The sequence below is a fragment of the Apodemus sylvaticus genome, chromosome 22, assembly GCF_947179515.1.
Source record: "Apodemus sylvaticus chromosome 22, mApoSyl1.1, whole genome shotgun sequence".
Taxonomy (NCBI): Eukaryota; Metazoa; Chordata; class Mammalia; order Rodentia; family Muridae; genus Apodemus; species Apodemus sylvaticus.
The window spans coordinates 23,849,670-23,859,974 of NC_067493.1; positions in this window are offsets into that span (position 1 = coordinate 23,849,670).

The window sequence follows — 10,305 nt, forward strand, 5'->3', positions numbered from 1 at the left end:
CCATCCCGAGGCTAGCAACTCAACAGTGAGCCAGGTAGGAGCTGTCCCTTTAGCTTCTGACCTTCTGGATCTTGACTGCCTAACAAACTTCTGTTCATACTTGAAAACCCTACCATGAGACTATCACTTCCCTCAGGCTGGAGAGATGGCTCAGTGGTTAAAGCACTGGCTGCTCTTCCAGAGGTCTCGAGTTCAGTTCCCAGCAACCACATGGTGACTCATAACCATCTGTAAAGGGATCTGATGCCCTCTTCTGGGGTGTCTGAAGACAGCCACAGTGTACTCACACACATAAATTAAATAAATCTAAAGAGAGAGAGAGAGAGAGAGAGAGAGAGAGAGAGAAAGAGAGAGAGAGAGAGAGACTATCACTTCCTTCATTAAAGGGAAACTCATTGAAATATGTCGGGAAAGGGTTAAACAAAGGACAGGTGTGTGTGTGTGTGTGTGTGTGTGTGTGTGTGTGTGTGTTATCTCCCCTCCAAATTCCTATGTTGACATCTTACACTTGATCTTAGCCAAAAGGCCGAGAAGCGATTCTATGTTGACATCTTAAACCCCACAAGGGACAGTGTGTTACTTTTTGAACTGCTGAGACAAAATACCTGATAACTTGTTTTGTTTTGTTTTTTCCGAGACAGGGTTTCTCTATGTAGCCCTGGCTGTCCTGGAACTCACTCTGTAGACCAGGCTGGCCTTGAACTCAGAAATCCGCCTGCCTCTGCCTCCCAAGTGCTGGGATTAAAGGTGTGTGCCACCACTGCCCAGCAATACCTGATAACTTGAGAAAGACTTATTGTAGCTCTTCATTGCAGAGAATTTCAGCCCACCGTGGTAGGGCTTTCAGGGATGAATAGGAGTTTGTCAAGCAGCAAAACCATGGAAACTGGAAAGACAAGGCTCTGGCTGACTCATTGGTTAAATGCTCTGAGCCTGGGGCATGAAAGCTAGGCCAGAGGTAACTCTGACCTCAGTACTGTGAATGCACAAAGAGATAAAACTTTTGTAAGTCAGGAAGCTGTCTCATCAGACACCGTATCTGCAGTCAACCTGAACTTGAGCTGTTCATGTGAGCAATGGGGGACTCAGTCCCACGAGGCTATAGAAATGTGCCATTTCCCGACTCCAGTCGGTCTTGGAGGAGAGCTGTGCTGGCAGGGTCCTGGAGTGTAGCAGTTTTTCCCCAGTTTAAACCTTCTTCAGGGAGGGAGGCTTGCTGGGACTCAGGAAGTATGCAACATACAAGTCTCATGGAGTCTGTGAAATTTAGCAGCCGCACAAGGCCCCTCCTCGTTACCTAAGAGCTAAGGATCCACCCCTCCCTCCCTAAGGCTATGAGTAAGAAGGACCAGGAAGAGAGACTTTAGACCTACTAAGCTGCAGAAGTGATCAGGCAGAGATCTCCAGGGCGGGACGGGGGCGGGACGTGGAGGGGCGGGGCTGTGGAGGGGCGGGGCTTCTGATTGGAGACTCCCAGGCAGTAACAGTGGAAGGAACTGAGCAGTTGCCCCCAAGTCATTCAGACTCTGTCCCTGTAAGGATTAGCGTCTGAAATGTCCCCCACCCCCACAGGCTCCTCGGTGGACCGCTTGGTCTTCCAGAAATGTGGCAGAGTTGGTAGCAGTTCACTGGGGTTAGGGGTGGGGTTTGACAGTCCTATTGGCCTCTGATCCCTGTGGACTCTCTGTGCTGCCTAGTACCGGCCCCATGCTGCCATCATAGGCCGCCATGAGGTCTAGCCTGCCCTCCTAGCCACCGTGGACTTTACGGTTTTCACTCAGGTTAGTTTCACCAGGTTTTTTGTCACGGGCATGAGAAAAGAAACTAGTGTGATCTTCTCATTCTGCATCCTGAACAGCTGGAGGTCCTTCTAATTATCCTCCTCACTCGCCGTTATTTCTTTTTAAGGTTCTGTTTTTACACTTCAGAAGCAGGGGCTGGAGTATTTCTGTGAATTCTGGGCTGGCGGAAGGGCTACACAGTGAGAAGAAAAAAATATTTTTATTACTTATAATATTGGATCTGTGTGCTTATGTGTGTCGGTGTGTGTGTTTGCGTGTGTCCTTGTGTGCATGTGTGTGCTATGTGTGTCTATGTGTGTGCTTCTGTCTCTGTATGTGTGCTTATGTGTATTTGTGTCTGTGTGCTATGTGTGTCTATGTGCTTGGGTGTCTGTGTGTTTGTGTGGATGTGTGTGTGTGTGTGTGTGTGTGTGTGTGTGCTTGTGCACGTATGGGTAAAGTAATTAAAGGGAGGAGCTGGAGTTACAGTGTTTGTGAGACCCCTGAGACAGGGGTCCTTGGAAGCAAACTCCAGTCCCTCCGAAAGAGCAACAGAAATTCCTAGCCCTGCCTGAGACATCTCTGTTTCTCCACTGCCTTCTTCCGTCCTGTCTTCTTCTTCTTCTTCTTCTTCTTCTTCTTCTTCTTCTTCTTCTTCTTCTTCTTCTTCTTCTTCTTCTTCTTCTTCTTCTTCTTCTTCTTCTTCTTCTTCCTCCTCCTCCTCCTCCTCCTCCTCCTCTTCCTCCTCCTCCTCCTCTTCTTCTTTTTTTTTCATTTTTCTTTTGGAGTCAGGCCCTTTCTATGTAGCCTTGGCTGGCCTGAAACTTGCTATGTAGACCAGGTTGTCTTGAACTGGCACAGACCTGCCTGCCTCTGTCCCGAGTGCTGGGATGAAACATGTGAGACACCACACCCTGCCTTCCTATCCTTTTTGGCTGGGTCTTCTTGGCTGCCCAGGCTGGCCTTGAACTCACGGAGCTGAGGATGACCCTGTTGTCCCATCTTCCTGTCTCCAGGGCTCAGGTGCTGGTATCACAGGTGTGTACCACAGTGCCCGCCTCTTGCTAAGTCATCCATTTAGTACCTGCCAGCAAGGGCAGCTCTGGCTGGGACACTCAGAACTGACACCTGGGGGCACCTTAGCCACTGTGTGTGGCCCGGGCAGTGACAAGCCAGTGACAAGCCCCAGCTTGCTTCTTCAGTGCGCTCTGGGAAGTGTGTGTCTCTGCAGCGCATGCCTGCAGAGGTCTGAGGAGGTCAACGGTGCATCATCTGCATGGGAGTCACAGGTGATAGTGGGTGCCAAGTGGGTGCTGGGAACTGAACCTGGGGCCCCCGAGGAGCAGCAAGTGCTCTTAATTTCTCTTCTCAACCACCTGGGGATGGCATTTTATCAAGTCTGGAATTAAGAAGTTAGAATTGTGATCTGGTGGAGTGTGGAGAGAGGGAAGGAGGGGGAAAGGAAGGGAGACAGGAAAGAGGGAAAGAAGACTGAGGAAGAGGGGGAGGAGGGGAGGGAAGGAGGGAGAAGGAGGAGGGAGGGAGGACGGAGAGGAGAGGAGAATGAAGACAGGAGGGAGGAGGGGGTGGAAGGGAAGAGGAAGGGAGGAAAAAGGGAGGAGGAAGGAGAGGAGGGGAAAGGGGAGGAGGACAGAAGGGAGGGAACGGGAGAGGGAGGGAGTCCCGGTATTCTGGATTTGTAGTCCAGATACATCCTGAGACAGAGCTGGCCTCCTGGACACGAGCACAGGGTGACCCCTGCCTTGGAGGTTTTCAGGTCTTTAGGTGAGTCCTGCCTTAAGCAGAGCTGCTGGCCCTTTCTGTCCAGGTTACTCCGTCTAGGACTGACTCCCGAAGTATAACTTTGGGAGCCTCCCCACCCCTTCCTTGCTGTAACTCTGAGCTTGACCGTGTCCTAAACACATAGAGGAAACCCACATCTGGAGGCAAGAAGGGGCTCATGGGAAGGGAGAGTGACAGCCAGTGAGGGGTGTATTCTAGACTCCTTCATACCTGAGGAGGTCTGGACTTTGTGCTTATAAGACTCAGAGGGTTTTGTTTGTTTGTTCTGTGTGTGTTGTTTTTTGTTTTCCAAGACATGGTTTCAGTTTCTCTGTATAGCCCTGGCTGTCCTGGAACTTACTCTGTAGATCAGGCTAACCCTGAACTCTGAAACCCACCTGCCTCTGCCTTCTGTGTCCTGGGATTAAAGACACGTGCTACCACTGGCTTTTTTGGGGGAAGGGGAGTAGGCACGGAAGGCAAGTGGTCTTTCACTGTACGACATACACAGACCCCTGTGTGTATATATACACATACGGGAGACCCTGTTTCATGTAGCCCAGGTTGGACCCAAATTCACTACATAGCTTAGCCTGTCTTTGAACTCTTGATCCTCCTACCTACACATCTCAAGAGTTTGGAATATGGAATCACACTGCACCAGATCCAACTTCTGTAACTTATTATGTTTTCAATTTTCATTTGTAATTGTGTGTGTGTGTGTGTGTGTGTGTGTGTTAATGCCAAGTGAATGCAGTACTGGCTGAGGTCATAAGAAGTTGTCAGATCCCCTGGAGGGAGAGTTACAGGCAATTGTGGGTGAGTCCACCGTGGTTGCTGGGAACTGTCTCTAGTCTTTAAACAATTTTAACTTTACAGTTACTTATTTATTCTGTGTGAGTGACTCGTGCCCCAGCAGCATGAGGAGCTCAGAGGATAATTTTCGGGAGCAGGATCTCTCTCTCCAGCCTGATGAGTCCTGGAGATTGAACTCTGGGTGTCAGGCTTGGTGGCTGGCACCTTTATTCACTGAGCCATCTTGCCAGCCCCTAGTAATTTTTATGTAGTGTGGTCTAGGCATGGGGATGTGCAACTCTCGTAATCCTAGCACTCAGGAGTCTGATACAGGAGAGTTGCCATGTGTTACAGACCAGCCTGGGCTACATGGGAAGACCCTGTCTCAGAAGCAAATGACTGGGAAGGGTGTCAAACCTGTAATCCCTGCATTTGGGAGGCTGAGGCAGGAGGATTGAGAATTTGTAGTCAGTCATTGACTTTGTATCAAAAATTGGAAAATGAGGGTGTATATGCTGGACATGCCTAGCAGCTCTGCCTGGGCTCATTCCCCAGAGCCCATGAAAACCCGTATAAGGGGAGAAGGATGGAGAACTCTACAGTGTTCTCTTCTGAGCCCTGCATGTGTGCTGTGGTATGAGAATTACCCCCACTTCTGCACACACACACACACACACAAACACAACACACACACACACACACACACACACACACACACTTAACAAAAAGATCAGTCAGGCAGTGGTGGTGTACAGCTTTAGACCCAGTACTCCAGAGGCAGAGACAGGCAGATCTCTGAGTTCAAGGTTCAAAACTAGCCTGGTCTACAGAGTGAGTTCCAGGACAGCCAAGAATACACAGAGAGATTCTGTCTGGAAAACCAAACACAGACACATTCTCTCTCTCTCTCTCTCTCTCTCTCTCTCTCTCTCTCTCTCTCTCTCTCTCACACACACACACACACACACACACACACACACAGTCAAATCAAGAGATCGTAAGCTCAGTAAATGAAGAGCTTAGCTTACTAAGCAAATGTAAAGACTTCAATTCGAATTCCCAGGACTGGGTAGAGAGTCTCAAATCCCAGTACTCCATTGGGAAGATGGGAGACAGAGACAGGAGAATCCCTGGAAATTGTTGACCAGCTAGCCTGGTGGATACATTGGCGACCAAGGAGAGACCCTGCCTCAGACAAGCTGGAAGTCAGGCCCCCCTCCCCCCCCCCCCCGGCTGAGGTCTTCCTCTGTCCTCCACATTCACACATAGGAAGAACATGCAATCTCATACCTAATCACATACCCAGGGCTGGAGAGACGGCTCGGTATTAAGAGCACTTATTCTTCCAGAGGTCCCAGAGCACCCAAATGGTGGCGTCAAACCATTAGTTCCTCTAGTTCCAGGAGATCCAACATACTCTTCTGATCTCAGGGACACCAGGCATGCATGTGGCACACAGTTATACATGCAGGCAAATACTCATACCCATAAAAACACAATGAAAAGATATTTTAAATAATCATATCTGAAATACATTCATCTAGGCACACATAAACATTTAAAATGATTATCTACTCCCCAAAGGTAGTGAATACTGATATATTTGCTATTTGACTGATGGAGACACTGTGCAGACCAGACTCTGACCTTGAACTCACAGAGATCCAATTGCCTCTGCTTCCCAAGTGCTAGGATTAAAGGCATGTGCCATCATGCTCCACCCAATTATCCGTATTTTATTGTATGTGATTTCTCTCTGTGTGTGAATCCTTCTCCTCATCTCCCATTTATTATTAGAGTAATCATTTTATTCTAATTAATTTTTTAAAGCTTTATTTAAAGCCAAGCAGTGGTGGCTCACGCCTGTAATCCCAGCACTTTGGTAGGCAGAGGCAAGCGGATTTCTGAGTTCGAGGCCAGCCTATTCTAGGACAGCCAGGACCACACAGAGACACCCTGTCTTGAAAAAACAAACAAACAAAAAAAACAAAAAAAAACCCAATTCTAAAAAAATAATTATGTATTACTATGTATAAGTACACTCTAGCTGTCTTCAGACATACAAGAAGAGGGTGTCAGATCCTATTTTGGATGGTTGTGAGCCACGTGGTTGCTGGGATTTGAACTCAGGACCTCTGGAAGAGCAGTCAGTGTGCTTACCTGCTGAGTCATCTCTCCAGCCCCTAGTTTATTTAATTTTAATAGCATGTGTGCATGTGTTTGTGTGTGGATATGTGTGAGGGAGCACAGGAGCTCAATGAAGCAAGAAGATTCCCTGAGCTGCAATTACAGAGAGCTGGGAGCTGCCTGAGGTAGGAGCTGGAAACAGCTCACATCCTCTGCAGGAGCTGGATCTGTCCTTCACTGCGGAGCTACCTTTGCAGCCTCTGTCTTATTTAATTACTTTGGTTTTTCTAACAGGGTTTCTCTGTGTAGCCTTGTCCATCCTTTAGACCAGGCTGGCCTCTAACCCAGAAATCTGCCTGCCACTGCCTCCCCTGAGGACTGGGATTAAAGATGTGTATCACAATGCTTGGCTGTTTTATTTTACTATTTGTGTGTGTGTGTGTGTGTGTGTGTGTGTAGTGTTGTATTCCACAGTGTGGTGGTTTGAATATGCTTGACCCAGGGAGTGGCACTGTTAGGAGGTATGGCCTTGTTGGAGTAGGTGTGGCCTTGTTTGAGGAAGTGTGTCACTGTGGGAATGGGCTTAAATTAAGATCCTCATCCTTGCTGCCTGGAAGTCAGTCTTCCCCTATTTGCCTTTGGAACAAGATGTAGAACTCTCAGCTCCTCCTGTATCATATCTGCCTGGACACTACCATGCTCCTGCCTTATTGACAATGGACTTAACTCCAGAACCTGTAAGGAAGCCCCAATTAAATGTTGTCTTTATAAGAGTTGCCTTGGATGTGGTGTCTGTTCACAGCAGTAAAAACGCTAAGACACGTGGCTTGTGTAAGGTCAGACACAACAGTTAGGGCTGATTCCCTCCTTCTGTACCTCAGCCCCTCACTGGGGGATTCTAGGCAGGGGCTCTACCACTGACCCACACCTCAGCCCATCACTGGGGGATTCTAGGCAGGGGCTCTACCACTGAGCCACACCCCCAGCCCCTCCCTGGAGGATTCTAAGCAGGGGCTCTACCACTGAGCCACACCCCAGCCCCTCCCTGGGGGATTCTAGGCAGGGGAATCTACACCTGAGCCACACCCAGCCCCTCACTGGGGGATTCTAGGCAGGGGAATCTACACCTGAGCCACAACCTCGACCCTCTTATTTATTTATTTATTTATTTATTTATTTATTTATTTATTTATTTTGGGGTTTTGGATTTGATTTTTTTTTCCGAGATAGGGTTTCTCTGTATAGCCCTGGCTGTCCTAGAACTCACTCTGTAGACCAGGCTGGCCTCAAACTCATAAATCCACCTGACTCTGCCTCCCAGAGTGCTGGGATTACAGGCGTGTGCCACCACCACTCGGCACCCCCCAGCCTTCTTTATTTTCCGTTTTGACACACGGCCTTACTTAGTTGCCCAGGCTAGCCTGGAAGTTGTCATACTTTGACCTCCTGAGTGTCAGGGTCACAGGTATGTTTAAGCCAGGTCTCTGCCTGGCTGGGAGTGGCTTTGCTCTCAAAGCAAGGTCTCTCGGCAGTTCTTCTGTCCCTGGGTCTCAAATGTGGACCGCCTCGCCATGGCCCAGGAGGAAGGCCCTAGCGGATATCCGAAATAGGAAGAGCAAGCTCCACAAAGTTATATCCCTCCTCCTCCTTTTTTTAAAGATTTATTTATTCTATGTATGTGAGTACACTGTCTTCAGACACCCCAGAAGAGGGCATCAGATCCCATTACAGAGGGTTGTGAGCCACCATGTGGTTGCTGGGAATTGAATTGCTGGAGTCATCTCTCCAGCCCCTCCTGTCTCTCTCCCCCTCCCGCCCCCTCCTTTTCTTTTTTTCTTTTTTCTTTTCCTCCTTTTCTTTTTTTGAGACAGTTTCTTACTATGTGGACAGTCTAGAGCGGTTTCGAACTCACATTCTTCCTGCCTCAGTCTCTCATTGTGAATAGGCTGCTCTTAGGTATTCTGTTACAGCCACAGAGGACAGACTAAGATGTCACCCAGGGGCAGATGCCTGAATAAACAAATGTGGTAAATCCCCACAGCAGACAATGACCCAGATTTAACAAGGACATTCTGAGAGATGTTCCATCATGGGCATGAGAGAAATAAGCTAGTTAGGAGAGAAGCCAGGGAGGGCCTCTGGGTGAGGCCAAGGGGACTGTGGGTATGATGCTTGCTGCAGAGCTTGTCCCCGGGAATCACACAGCAGGTAGAGGGAACTGACTCCCAAACGTTGGCCTGTGAGCTCTATACAGGTCATGGCATGTATACATACACACACACACACACACACACACACATACACAGACATGTGTGCACAAGCATGCTCACAAAATCAAACTAGAGCAGTACGTGACAGGTGTGCATGCACGTGTGTGCGCGTGTGTAGAAAGGACTGTATTTAGTGGGGACACAGGTTCAGCTTGGGAGGATGAACGTGGTCTCTCTGGATGGGTGCTTATGATGGTTTTGCAATACCATGCATGTGGATTTTAAAACGGCTAACATGTAGGGCTGCAGAGATGGCTCAGTGGGTAACAACACTTAGAGCTTTTGCATAGGACCTGGGTTCAGTTCCCAGCACCCACGGCAGGTGGCTCACCCCCACACCCCCTCCCACATCCATACTCCTCACATCCATGCCCACACACACCTATCACCCCACACAATCACACACCTATACTCACCTCCCCACCCAAGCACACATCCATACCACGCCTCACCACACCCATACCTACACCCCCCCCACATACACATACCCATACACACGCATTCACACATACCTATATACATACATGTAAACACACGTTGCAGGGTATTTCTTTGATCACACTGTGAACCCCAAGATTGCATTATTTCCTGGAAAAACCTGTTTCTAGTCATGATGTGACTTATACATTTAATCCAAGAGCTTTCTGCTTGAATATTGTAAACAGGATTAAATAAAGTCAACCACAGGTCAAGAGGCAGGGTAAGCAACCAGTTGACAAGAGGTGAACATAGGATTATTAAGAAAAAAATAGTGAGCCAGGCAGTGGTGGCACACTCCTTTAATCCCAGCACTCAGGAGGCAGAGGCAGGCAGGTTTCTGAGTTCAAGGCCAGCCTGGTCTACAGAATGAGTTCCAGGACAGCCAGGGCTATACAGAGAAATCCTGTCTTGAGAAAGAAGAAAAAAGAAAAGAAAAAAACCAAAGACAGTGAGAGGGAGTCAGGAAGATGGACGGCGGCGGAGAGATGCAGGAAGGAAGAGGGAGGGACATTTCGCTGGAAGGAGGTTTTTTGAGCCAGCCGGAGAGAGGACATTCCTTCTGGGACATCCGCTGAGGAGGAAGGTCAGCTGGGCGCTCTCTCTGCCTCTCTGAGCTAGCGGGCTCTTACCACAGCGTCTGGCTCCTGAACCTTCATTGGTAAAATTGAACAATTGAAAATTGTTAAAAAGCAACACATATACATACAAACATACACACCTAAACACTGACCATACACATATACACACACATATAAACCCCCATATACACACTGACACATACAACACCCAAACACACACTTTTTTTTTTGGATTTGTTTGTTTGTTTGTTTGTTTGTCCCCCCCCCCCAGACAGGGTTTCTCTGTGTAGCCTCCCAGAGTGCTGGGATTACAGGCGTGTGCCACCACTGCTCGGCTCACAGACACTCTTATAATATGCCCACACACATATCCATAGACACACCCAAACACACACACACATAGACATACATACTCCCTCATACATGCACTGACACACATGCCCATACACACACAATACACATGTATACATACACATAAACCCCCATACACAC